Genomic DNA, 12,869 nt, shown 5'->3' with positions numbered 1-12,869 from the left:
AATGACTTTGAACAAGAAATTTAGGACTGCCGGTATGGACCTGCAAGTCTGGAGTCCCCGTATATGACGAGGTATATCATACTCTAACTTCCTTCTCGAACCCTGTGTGTGGAGCATGTAAATCTGTTTGAGGTAATCAGAAACCTAACCAGAAGACGCAGGAGCTTTCTGCAACACTTAAGGGTAGCTTGATTATAAACCTGGAACGGGATTTACTGTATTTTTGCCAAAAACTTTTTGTGAACCTACTCTGTGCCTGTCCCTATATCAAAGCACAGCTGAGTAGAGCCTGATAGTTGACCTAGAGAACCTTAGCTTCAGAAGCCTATTGGTGGAAGGTGGAAGCAAACTAAGGTGTATGGGATAGCTAACTAGAAGGAGGGATATATAAGGATGTGGCTTTGGAATTGGCCACTCCTGAATTCTATTCCACCTCCAACACTGTGCTGTGTGACTCTCGTTGCCTCCCTGGAAAAGGGGCGATAGTTAAAAGTTTCTTGCTCTTGAGAATAAAAAGTGACAGTGCCTACAATCCTGAGTATGAGGCACATCATCCAGGCACCTCAAAGGCATGTTACTTATTAGAAAACGATAAAAGAAGAAGCCACGTGTTGTTGTTTTCCCCTCTGTGTAGGAGTTGGAGAAGTCCTTTAAGAGCAGGTAGAAAAGAGAGATCAATTTAAAAATTATATATATTCTTTTTTGGCAAAGTTTAGAAGAAAGAACTAAAGGTATATGTATACATTATTTCAGGATTATAGATGTGTCATCAAACACTGAAGGGAATTTGGAATTTTTAAGACAGTTGAAGTTCGGGTCAAGGGTTTAGAAAGACAGAAGAAAAAGGGATGAATCAAGGATGGAGGCCATCATGAGATTTTCCAAAGGTCATGGTGAGTTTTTGAGGTGTAGCATTTAGGTACTTGAAACTTGAATTCAAATAACTTTTAAATCACCAGAAATTACAGTCACAAATTTCCAAGTTTCTCATTTTCAGAATGAGCTGTAAAAAATATCATAAACAAAAGAATAAATATATAGGGGTCTAAGCAGTCGATTTCAGTATCGATGCCCTGATAGAACTTATTGCTGAGATTATCTTCAACGTGTAACATTCACGACGTAAGTGTGGATTTCAAGTAATTTACCTAGGATAGGACACATAAAGAAATAGCAAATTCTTGTAAGATACAAATTATTTTTCTATTCAAATCATTATTCCTGTTGCAGTTATTCGCCTCACAGAATTTAGTCATGTCCCTGGTCCATGAATACTCATTTGTTGATGAAACTCACTTTACACTTCCATTGTACCCTCTTTCCCAAACAAGCAGCAACTTTCAACCCAAGAGAGTAAAACATTTTCAAGTGGCTTCATTATGGATGTTTATATTTCATTGTTGTGTCTCTACCTGTCAAGTTGCCTTCCCACAAAATAGTTCCTGATTTTACAGTGTCCCAAAGAATTCATCCCACTTGTTGCCTCCTTCTTTTGCCTTTTATTTTCTTCCTTTCTGGTCCCTTCTTCCCCTTTCCTTCTCTGCTTTTTTTTTTTTTTTCTGTTATCACTGTTTTTCTCCACTTCACTTCTCCGTCTCTGCTCCCTTCCTCCCTTAGTACATTATTCCTTGACCTGAAACCCAATGCACAGAATTGTAAGTTTGATTCACATTTTATTTATCCTTTGGATATTTTATTTTATTTTCTAAAGATTTATTTAGGGGGCGCCTGGGTGGCTCAGTCAGTTAAGCATCTGCCTTCGGCTCGGATCATGATTCCAGGATCCTGGGATCGAGTCTCACTTCAGTCTCCCTGCTCAGCAGGGAGTCTGCCTCTCCCTCTCCTTCTCCCTCTGCTCCCTTCCCCACTCACGCTCTCTCTCTCGTACTTTGTCTCAAATAAATAAATAAAATCTTTTTTTTTTTTTTTTGCCCATGCAAGACCTGGGGGAGGGGCAGAGGAAGAGGGAGAAAGAATCTCAAGCAGACTCCCGCTGAGCTTGGAACAGGATGTGGGGCTCCATCTCATGACCTTGAGATCATGACCTGAGCCGAAATCAAGAGTCAGACGCTTAACCAACTGAGCCACTCAGGCGCCCCTATCCTTTGGATATTTTAAATAGCAATCCAAGGAGTCCCCCAGTATCGTGCTAAATTAATTTTCCATCTGTCACAAGAAAGGATTAATGCATGAAAGGGAACAAGAATTCTACCAAACTCATATGCTGCAAAATGCAGTAAGGATAATCTCTTTTTTCCTTAACCTTTACTTTTTTATTTTTTCCTTCAGTGTAACAAAAATTCAAGGTCTCTAAAGGCTTCAGTACAGAAAAAAAAAAATGCTTCTGCTCAATAGTAAGTTAATATAGAACACAAACAGTAATTTTCCATTCTCTATTTTTAAAAACATCAAAATATTACAAAAGGAAAACATAGGTCTCTACTTTTAATACACTAGGAAAAAAAGACATTCACTATTAACCAGCTTTTTCTGAAAGTTTTTCTTTCTTTTTTAAAATAGTATTATTTATCCCTTACCATTGTCAGGGAATTAAGTTTTTGTTTATTAATAAAATAATACTGTTAACAGTATTTGATTCTTGACCGACAATCAAAAGACTGGAATACAATAAAATACCGCTGATAAAAATATATTTGCAATTTTTCCTTTTTATTACATTCCTTTGTAATAATAATAAAAATACCCAAAAAAAACCTCTACAAAACAGAGTTAACAGAGATATCCAGCCAAGTGAATCTTTAAAAAAAAATATATTGGGCTTATGTATAAAATGGCCCAGAGGTGAAATAAAAAAGTTTTGACACTTTCAAAGTGTTCCCTTTTAAGGGCTTTCTTCTGATCACAGCTCAGTACTTGTTACGCTCTCCAAATGGAGGCCCTGTATCATTCCACAATGGGAGCCACCTTTGCGATCATTACTGACCCTAGGCCTGAAAGCATATCACACATGCCTTTCAATTTGCCTCTGTGGAATTTATGTAACTTCAAATTACACATTGAATGCCCAATGGACAAAACTGGCTTCCTAACTTTTAGTCACATAGTAACAATAACTGCCACCTTTTAAGCAACTATGATGCTTTCACTTGTATTATCTTGAATTCTAACAAAGACCCAATATGAGAAATAATTATCGTCTTCATTTTACAAATGAGAAAACTGAGAATCAGATAAAGAAACCAATGTCGTCGTCCAAATGCACACAATCAATAATCATCCCACATAAACTTTCTGTTCTGTTTGGCAAATAACAGTGTCCCGCAACATTGCAGTTTGCCAATGATTAGTGAATGGTGTTGTTTCATTTGGTTTCATTTGTTGTAGTAAGAGCATTTAACATGAAATCTGGCCTCTTGACATATTTTTAAGTGTACGATACAACAATAGGCACAATGTTGCACAGTAGACCTCTAGAACTTACTCTCTCCCCTAAACTGCATCTTAGGCAGCAGGATTGCTGTCTTCAACATGCCCCCCCCCCCGCCCCACAGGTTGGATATGCCTTAGGGGCTTGAAGAGTCATCCCTTTCAACTTTACAAATGATGAACAAAATGGTCCGAAATGGGGCTGGAAACTTTTTCTCTCCTGGCTCCTACCGACTCGCCTCTGAATGCCTCTCGCACCAGGCAAAAGACGTGTCAGGACACAAGCTATTCAACACATTTCCATGGCTTCTTCCCTGCGAAACTGCTGGAGATTTCACTGCTTCGGGACCATCTATCTTGTACGCGTCAGTCAGGTGTACGTTTTCCGTCCAGTTCAAAAGGAAGCAGCAGTACTTCCGCAGATGTATGACAGCATATGGTCAGGATTTAGATGAGTGAATACTTGCACCTGGAAATCAAATACCAGCACGGGCAACCCCCTCCCGCTTGCCCAGGGCAGCAGCTTCCTAACCGGGCAGGGAGAGAGAGCTGCCAGATCAAACGCAATCCAGATGTCTCCTCTGTCTCCTCCTCTTCCCACACAACCTTCCATTGTTTTCTTTGTCCTTTGGCAATATTTCTACATTTCTAAAGGAGTAAAAGAGCCCAGAAAATCGGAAGAAATATGTGTTTAAAGCCGCACAAACACACCACCCATGGCGCAGTTAAGGCATTTTTGAAAAAATAGTTGTTTCAGCTTTTTATTAAAAGGTTTGTTTTCATTCTCTTGTTCAAAAGCATCCGATTTTTGTAGTAATCCTTGGTCAAAGATTTAGAAGGAATCCTTAGCTTGATTTTCAGATTGCTCAGGCAACTTTTGTGAATGTGCCATTTTGGATGTCACTGGAGTCAATAATGACCCAGCCACCTGAATGGATTCTGATGTTTACATATTGCTAACTGTCCACTTATTGCATTTTACTCTGAAATCTAGTGTGTTGCTTGGGGTAGCTCTCTAGTGAAGGATCTTGTTTTATCTTTTCAAAACACTTGTGTGTTCCCCCTCCCCCAAGTCATACCTCTTTGTACCTTAATATCTCTATATATACTTCAGAGAGATAAAAAGGTAAAATATTATAAATGTGTTGAGAGCTTCTCATCACTCTGAAGCAGTAATTAATCATTCAAAATCTCTGATGTAAAGATAGCTTTATAAAACAGGGTTGGGGGGGTGGACTTGCCCGGGAAAAGGAGTAAATAAAATTTAAAACTAGCCAGTAAATGTGAACTCTTCAGAGCATAAATGAATAGCTGATGGCCCTACAGAAGGAGAAGGAAGAAGAGGAAGAGAGAGAAAGGAATGAAGGAAGGGAGGGAGGGAGGAGGAAGAAAGAAAACCTTGGCTTTATTAGTCCATGACTGCCCTTCACAGTATGTGGACATAATGCCCACTTAGAAGCAAACTTCAAGTAATGAAAGGTGGCAGCTTCTGGTGATTAATTTTTTTCCTACATGATCTACAAATGTGGCATTTGACTTAAAGTTATCAGGTAGAGTAGTCTGTCTAATTCGTACTCAATTATTCTGTTACTAGAAATAGGCCTTGTTCATATTAGCACCTTGCTCCTGTATTAACTGTTTAAATATTTGATTTTTATGACTTTCTGGTTAGTCAAGATCTAAGAAAGCTATCTATAGTCTCAAAAAAAAAAAAACAGGCTGTTCTATTTATTTTGTAGAAAATCATTAAGAGGGCAAAGAAAATTAACAGAAAAACAAAACAAATTGTATCAACTTTGTATAAAAATATTAGTAACCATTTTCTCCTGGATGTGGATGCATATGTAGCAGGGGGGACGTTGGTGTCAGACCAACATAGATTGATTTCTCAGCCCCTCCTTCACTAGCTGCACTCTTGGTCTCTCTGAGGCTTCATTTTGTCCTCAGTAAAACGGTAAAATGGATATAATAATTTTTGTGAAGGTTAAATCAAGCAGGAGAACACAGACAAAGCGGCTGGGTACTTGGTTCCCTCTTGTTAAATGTCATTTCTCCTTACTAATTTTTTTTCTTCAAAAGATTTGTTTCTTATAAATGATGGTTCCCCAAACTAAGAATTTTATTACAAAGCAGTTCCAAAGACAGCCCTGGAAACTCCAACCGGCAGCTGTTGTGCGATTTCAAAACGAAGAGAGGTTCTCCTCCAGCTTCTTTCCCCACCTCGCTGAGCTGGAGGGGTATTGGGAAGAACTGAGCCTTGTTTTTATTTGTCATAGATTCTCTTTTCGTGAGATAGTTACCTAAATTAGCCCGTAAAATATACAGACAGCAAATGAACCAGAAATGCAATAATCCCCTGCCCAATCAGCCCTGAACTACTTCATGAGGTGGCGCTGAGACTGTAGCAGATTGATGTGTGTGAAAACAGTTGAAGTTCTTTGCAGGAAAGTATCCTTAGTGTCATTATTTATTACCAGTAGGAATGAAAATATCACCACTGCTCTCATTAACGAACTTTGTATTGAAGTCCACTTTAAACCTGTTTCTCAGATTTGTCCAGATATTGTGGAATTGTGGGGAAAGTTTCTTCTTTCCTTCTTTCTCTCTCTCTCTTTCTCTTTTTTAATACAATCAAACCAAAAAAAAAAAAAAAAAACCCTATTAATGCTCCTATATCCAAAGGAAAAGAATCACAGGCGTGCGTGCATGTTCACACACACACACACACACAGAGTCATATTAGTGGTATGCCCCATCAGGAAATCTTGAAATGATTGATATTTAAAGTATTATCATCTCAGGTGGAAGCTCCCATCAAGTACAAATTTATACAACAATTGCATTTTTTCCGTTCTCTTTCTTTTCCGAAAACCTGCTAGCCAGCTTTCTTTTTTCTCTATTCAGTGCCTTCCTCTGCTCTCCACCCCCCTTCATTACCCAGCCCCAATTGGTACACACACTCCCTCCTGCTCCACCCCCACCCCCATCTCTAATGGTGTGAAAATAGAAAAGCATCTGAGTATCCGGGCAGCCTATCAGTTTGCTAAGGTTCATTTTAGCTAATCCAGACATCCCGCACAGCAGGGGGAAAACTGCTGTATCTAGTGAAACAAGAGCATGAATAATTAAAACTCTGTTATTAATGAACTTCTAGTCGTTATGTAAATGAAACTGATTTCAAGTCTAATTTGTCAGCCTGAATTCTTTTTCTGTTCTCCCTTTGTCTAGGACAAGAACTCATCATAATGGACTTGATAATAAAACACTAGTAGACATGCTGTGTGCAGTGCCCATCTGAGTTAGAGCTTTTAGCGTGGTTAATTGATACAGTTACTCCAGAACAAGTCTATAAGGCATTTTGTATGGCTCTAAGTTTTAAAAGCCGCTCTTTTTCCCTTTGACAGGGCTGCCTATTCTTCGCACATACCTCATTATCATTTACCTTTACACGAGGGGTGGCATATAATTACTGCCTAGTAAATAGTTTCTTTTGCAATATCCATGATGTTCAAAGACAGCAGAGTTCAAAAAGGTCCAGGGGAAGGGAAGTCTGTAGTCTTCTGAGAATAACAAATAGCCACCAGGGAGAGAAAATAAAAGGAAAGAAAAAGGAATACTTGACAAAGCGCGAGATCACTAAGTACCAGTGGCGCAGTGTTCCACCATCAAGTGTCACTCATGCTATTTGGGGCATTGTCCAAGTGATACCCCAATGTCTGTGGCTACATATTTCAGCTGCACTGTTTAGGTCCACTGTATTGTTCGTGAAATTGTTCACTATTAGGGTGACAGCTTCAAATTCTACAATCTAACTTCCTAGAGTTACAAATATTTTACACAACATAAAAGCAATCATTCTTTCAATAGAAAGCAACTTGGCAGTGTCGACTCATTGGGAATTTACTGAGCTGGAATCTGTACGTTCGAATTTGGAAAATGCTTCTATACTCTTGTGAGGGAAATGTGTAAGTTAGATATCAGAATTAGTAGTTTGGATATTTGGCACCTGAGTTTATTTCTATAAGACACTGTGTAAGTAAGATAACAGAAATTAACTCCTATTTTGTGTATCTGTTACGTTAAAATAATTAATTTTGCTCCATGTTTAGAAGGAGGGAAAAACTCAGAAAATTTCATTCAGAAAAATCCTAAATCTTTTAAGCTGCAGGTGCTAACTACTACCATGATTCTTGCTAATCCAGTAGATTTGTCATTAATGGAATCATAGTGCACAAGAATATTAAGAACTAAAAATCTTCTTTAGGTCCCCCAAATATTGATGTACCAGCTCCTAGGGAGATTTGCATCCCTACATCAACATCTGCAGCTCTTTTGCATCACTGAAATTAGAGAAGTGTTGCAGGCATTGTTTACTTCTGCTATCTTTTGTTATTTTGTAACATTGCTTTGTTTATAGTACCAAAGAATAAATATTATCCTAATCATTTTTGTCCAAACAAAGTAAAAATGGACATCTCAGCATCTGCCCAAATGATATAATCAATCCTTCAGGAATCAGAGACTCACAACACGCATTTTCAGTCACCTAAAATATGCCAGACACGGGGTTAAGCAATGGAAACAAAAATATGAAAAGGGAACAATTGTTTTCAAAAAGGGGGAGAAAAGTCAGTTAACCAATATTTATTACTTGTGAAAGGTATTATATATATATATATATATAGCATACATGTATGGTATGTATACATATGTATACATATGAATATATAGTGTACAAAGAATGTGTAAATTGTCACAGACCCCGAAAGTAATTTAATTTGCCAGGAAGCCAGGAGACACAGTGCTTCAGAGAATATTGTGCTCTCTACTTCGTCTAGTGACAAAATTTTATCTAGCCCAAGCCACTGTCAGTGTCGTCAAATGCAGGGTCTGGTTTCATTTGATTCCTTTTCTTCTAGATGCATTATGTAACAATGTATGCCTCAATTTCCCAGCCAGGAAAAGGCATACAGTCATTCCAAAACCCATCTGATTTTCACGATGTCAAAGTATAAGTCGAAGGTATAGGTTAAATAAATTCAGTCCCCTGCTATTTCACGGGGACGTGACTCGACCCGTGGCATCACAACAGGGATGGCACAATTTAAGGTCTGATGGTGCCCCGCTCCAGCATGCTCAAGGGACTGTGCCACAACTTAGAGCAGGCCTGCCTGGGAGAGGTCTCGTTCCCATGGTGCCAGTGCCAGACCTTGCTAAAGCCACCGCTCGCTCTCAAGTTTTGATTAACCCTGGAATTCCTCTGAGCCCATCTAAACCTAAACGAGTACCTACATGAAAAGACAAAAGCAACCCAGTGATAAGTACAAGATGTGTGATGACATGCAACATAGGATAGCGCACACACGTACACGCAGGCACACACACGTACCTGCCTACTTCCGATGGGTAATACGGGTCAGGGGGCTAACAACTCTATTCATCCCTAGCCAACTCCAGAAGTCATAAAAATACGTAATCTGGAATTAAAGTCAATTAAACTACATTGCTTCTTCGGAAAGTGAAAAGGAAAACACACATAAGTAATAGAAATCAATTATTGTATATTCCCAGGCCTATTCTTATAAGCTGGAGAGGTAATCAATCACTCTAGAGATTTCTACAAGGTAATTACTGTTTATTCTTTAATGATACTACCGTCTTCCTCTTCTTCCTTCACACCAGCCCCCTGCAGCTGCCCCCTCACAGAAAGCAAATAAGCGGCAGTTTAAAAAAAAAAAAAAAAAAAAAAAAAAAAGGCTGAAAGAAAGTTGGTGTTCTGCATAATGTGGACAATAAGCCTGCTGACCTTCATCCCTCTCTGTGACCTGAGGCTACAATACTTTATGGCCCATGCTGCATGTACACATCATAACTGCTTTTTAGTAATAAATGTGGCCATGGCTTTGAGAGAACACTGCTGCATGGGGGGAATTAGTGGGAAATATCCTTCTTGTGGATGTCTAGTCACTCCAAAGAACGAAATGTGAAAATAATAAGCAGCTGAATAAGAACGTGGACCAATTAAGAATTTAAAACAACTAGCATCCAACTAAGAATCTTCACCCCTCTTTAAAAAGAAGGGGAGAAAAATAAAGAGTAAAAATAAATGCTTCTCCTATTATCCAGAGCCAAAAGCACTAACCAAGAGATTTCACAGCACTTCAGTCAGAGCTAGGCTAATGAATATAAGTTACCTTAGCTGGTTTTAGCTGACTTTGAAATTAAAAGTTCCAAACCCTTGCATGCAGGGAGAGCTGGATTTGAGCAAAATGGACTTAATAAACTCCATTGTGCGGTTAGATCCCTAGTGAGATTTCCTGCCCATCCATGACCAATCGGTATTATTTTTCAGTGACTGGTACTTTTGTGAGCAAGATTGGGATTTCTGGGAGTGATTAGCACTTTTCACCATTGATTGACAGGTTCAAACAGAAATGAGACAATAGGAGGAGTCATTAGGAATTCAAATGTAAGGTTAGTGTTTGCAGGCTTTGCGATTGATTTTAATAGAAAAAAAAAACCTGTATATAAGGAAAGGAATTAATGTTTAAAATGTTAACTTAGGAAGTATAAATCAATCTCTTCAATTTCAAAAAAAATCAGAATTGAAATTAATCAAAACTTATAAGAAGATGAAATAGCAGTGTTTTAGGCATTCTTTCCAGAAATTTCTAATGTCGGCCATGGATATATTTAGTTTTTGCTTTGGATATTTAGGACCCAAAGATGTAAAATCTTAGAGACATCCTCAGTAGCAAAGATTTAGATTTGGTTTTCTCATAGATGGAAAATCTTGTAGAAAAAAATAAAAATTGTTTTGCTAAGAAAAGAAATATGATGAAACTTTCCATTATATCCAGGGAAGATTCCTTAGGGAAATAATTACGGTGAATGATTCTAGCATTGACCAGTAATTGATAATTGGCCACAAATAATTAGGGTAGAATATCTTTACTGGTGTAAATTATGCTAATAGCTCAGCCTTGTCCCTAGGTGCTGATGTTGGTTTCTTATAAGTAATTTTGTTTTAAATTCACATTATAAATTTAGCATACTATACTTGAAAATTTAATCTTGTTTGGCATCAAAGCAAAGGCAGATAATACAGAATTAAGCAAGCCTAATCAAAGAAGAAAAATAAGATGCACGCCATTTTTCAGGATGTTTTGCTAAGGGTTGACTTCTCGTGAGAAAAGAAGTTTTCTATGACAAAAATGCACACGAACTGTGTTTTTAAAAAAGCAAAACCAAAGCGGAGCAAACTCTGTGACTTGGAGTCACCTCACAAATTTGGATAGAAGCATTTCCAATACCTCATAAGTTGTTAATATTTAAAGGACGATGGCATAAATCCAATACCCGGTGAACAAAATAATCACTGCATCAGATTTTTATGCATATCCTGTGTGCAGCTCAGCATTCAACCTGCATTTTTTGAATATGTTGTGACTAATTTATGCCAAGTTTTCATCAACCTAGCATTTTTCATTTTTCAATTGACATACAAAGTTCTGTAATTTGTGTGCTCAGTATGTTAATATACTGAGATAGTAAGAGAAAATTCAATGCATCACGATAACAAAAATAAACTGTCAGGGAACCTCGGTAGAAGTGAGAGGTCAAGAAAACAAGCACAATCCAGTGAGTGGCTAGTGTTAGGATGTGTGCGGGTCATTAATAACGCACACTTCCATATCACGAGATGATTTTGGTCATTCTTTTTTAACCAACTCACTCACCATCTGCTCTTCAAATTCCCTCCAAACGTTCAGGGCATGCTCTATAAATAAATGGTTTTCACACTTTGCTGCAAATTGGAATCACCTGCCGATCTTTAAAAAAATGCAGAGGCGTGGCTCCTACCCCACACACTCTGATTTCTTGGTGTGGGGCGCAACGGAAGCATCAAGGGATTTCTCTAAACTCTCCAGGAGATTCTAACATGCAGCCAAATTTGGGAAACACAGCTCTCAAGGGTTTCTGCCTCAGTTTTCTCTAATTTGGTCCAAAGAGACACCGATGTCTTCTCTTATACATGGTTAAAAAAAAAAATGCTTCTCCATCTTGCTGTTGATTTCAGGCACACAGCTCCTTGATCTGCTGTCTTTTGAGAAGGATCACATCACAGTGCTCCATGCTTCTGGCAAACTCACTTACAGCCTCTCATCTGCTCTCAACTTCTTTCTTATTTTCCCTTTATACTTTTTCATCCCCCAAACTACTACAGATCAACTGTGATTCTTCTGAGTTTTCAGTTCTTATCCAATTTCCTATCTTTAGTTATCTTTGGTATCTCATTGCCAGTTTAAGCACGAAAACATTTCCTTTTCAGCGTTACCCATTTCTTTCTCGTTATCTGAAAACCCACAGGCAGGCTCTACTCCTTTCTTCAATCTTCACCCAAGACCGAAGTTAAGACTCTTCGTGATTTTTTATCTCATTAGAGTGGACTTCTCTGTTTCAGACTGCAGTTTTCTGTCTGTCTCGTCCCAAAATGCTCATTGTTTTCCTGTACAAAACGCTACTGTCAGACTTCTTGTTATTTCTTTGCTCATTTTGAACACCTCGTCAGTGTGTTTCTTAAACACATCCTATCCAATTGTCTCCCTATTCTCTTTCCCAGAGCCTCCTTTGGTTCCAAGCGAACCTCAGAATTATAGATCTGGAGGAGCGTCTGCCTTGGGAATTGATAGCGATACTTCCTAAATGCTTGTATACCAAATGGATGCGTGCAGAGGACTGTTCCACGATGGGGATGACCAAGAGCCTCTCTAGATTTCCTAGAATTACTGTAATCCTTAGAAACACAATTGGTCCTCACCCCTGTTCTTCTTCCTTTCCTCAACTCATTCCATCCAGACTCCCACTGGTAACACTGAGTCAGGATCATCCAAAGGGCCACGAAGGAATACATCGAACTGAGAGTTACATATATCTACGTCTGGGCGAGGGGACTTAGCACGAAGCTGTAGCAAACCAGCCGCTGTAGCCACACTGTTCTGTCTCCAGCTTCAGGATGTTTCCCATGGCCAAAAATGCCCTAAGTTGTCTCTGACTTCAAAGCATTCAGCAAACAATGGCAAGGCAGAGCCACCAGAAACGGACTCCTGATTTCCATGACAAATATGGTAATGCTGTATTCGCTAGTGGAGACACTTTCTGTGTTGCTGTGTGGGCATATACAGCAACACAAACTGGAGTAGAATGGAACCTGTCCCCTATTAGCAGAGGCACCCCAAAGGAATGGAGAGACCAGTAATCTGCGCAGCTGGTGTAATACTGAATTGTTTCAAAACCAACCCATAATTGATGCCAAATAAAAGCACTGTGCACCCATTAAAATATGGCATGATTGAAGAAATAAAGTGCATTTGGATCCTTAATATATATATATATATATGTACATCTATGTCTGTGTTCTATTCTCTGTCAGATTATGCAGATTATACACTTACATAAAAAACTGTAGAAGGAAGGGATGT

At 38.7% G+C, this 12,869-nt stretch overlaps 1 pseudogene; it reads left to right on the top strand.

Annotated features, from left to right (window-relative positions):
• The first annotated feature begins 12,403 nt into the window (after positions 1-12,403).
• On the top strand, positions 12,404-12,646 carry LOC114208327 (cytochrome c oxidase subunit 7B, mitochondrial pseudogene; annotated as a pseudogene).
• The last annotated feature ends 223 nt before the right edge of the window (positions 12,647-12,869 follow it).

The sequence above is a fragment of the Eumetopias jubatus genome, unplaced genomic scaffold (genome assembly GCF_037043125.1).
Source record: "Eumetopias jubatus isolate StellerSeaLion01/CBP00866 unplaced genomic scaffold, mEumJub1_p1.0 scaffold_4, whole genome shotgun sequence".
Classification (NCBI taxonomy): domain Eukaryota; kingdom Metazoa; phylum Chordata; class Mammalia; order Carnivora; family Otariidae; genus Eumetopias; species Eumetopias jubatus.
This window is presented reverse-complemented; position numbering and strand designations above follow the sequence as displayed.